Below are 1,062 nucleotides of genomic sequence, written 5' to 3' on the forward strand. Positions count from 1 at the left end.
AGCTTTGAAGCTTTCACGTGCATAGGCCATCCTTGGAGTTAAACGCCAGCTTGGATGCCAGTTTGGGCGTTTAACTCTAGTTCTGGTGCCAGTTCTAGTGTTTTACGCCAGAAAAGGGTCCCTGGTGGGCGTTTGGACGCCAGTTTGGGCCATTAAATCCTGGGAAAAGTATAAACTATTATACATTGCTAGAAAGTCCAAGATGTCTACTTTCCAACGCAATTGAAATCGCGCCAATTGGGTTTCTGTAGCTCCAGAAAATCCTCTTCGAGTGCAGGGAGGTCAGAATCCAACAGCATCTGCAGTCCTTTTTAGTCTTTGAATCAGATTTTAGCTCAGGTCCCTCAATTTCAGCCAGAAAATAAAAGTATACTAAAAAGTGAATTTTAACTAAAAACTAATAAAAGTATACTAAAAACTAACTAGATCATACTAAAAACATACTAAAAACAATGCCAAAAAGCGTACAAATTATCCGCTCATCACAACACCAAACTTAAATTATCCGGTCAAAATCAAATAAGATAAAAAGAAGAGAGTATGCAATGAATTCCAAAAACATCTATGAAGATCAGTATTAATTAGATGAGCGGGACTTTTAGCTTTTTGCCTCTGAACAGTTTTGGCATCCCACTCTATCCTTTAAAATTCAGAATGATTGGCTTCTTTAGGAACTCAGAATCCGGAATGATTGGCTTCTTTAGGAACTTAGAATCCAGATAGTGTTATTGATTCTCCTAGTAAAGTATGATGATTCTTGAACACAACTACTTATTGAGTCTTGGCCGTGGCCCAAAGCACTCTGTCTTCCAGTATTACCACCGGATACATACATGCCACAGACACATAATTGGGTGAACCTTTTCAGATTGTGACTCAGCTTTGCTAGAGTCCCCAACTCGAGGTGTCCAGGGTTCTTAAGCACACTCTTTTTGCCTTGGATCACAACTTTATTTCTTTCTTTTTCTTTTTCTTTTCTCCCTTTTCTTTTTTTTTGTATTCACTGCTTTTTCTTGCTTCAAGAATCATTTTTATGATTTTTCAGATCCTCAGTAACATGTC

Source organism: Arachis duranensis, chromosome 6 (genome assembly GCF_000817695.3).
Source record: "Arachis duranensis cultivar V14167 chromosome 6, aradu.V14167.gnm2.J7QH, whole genome shotgun sequence".
NCBI lineage: Eukaryota > Viridiplantae > Streptophyta > Magnoliopsida > Fabales > Fabaceae > Arachis > Arachis duranensis.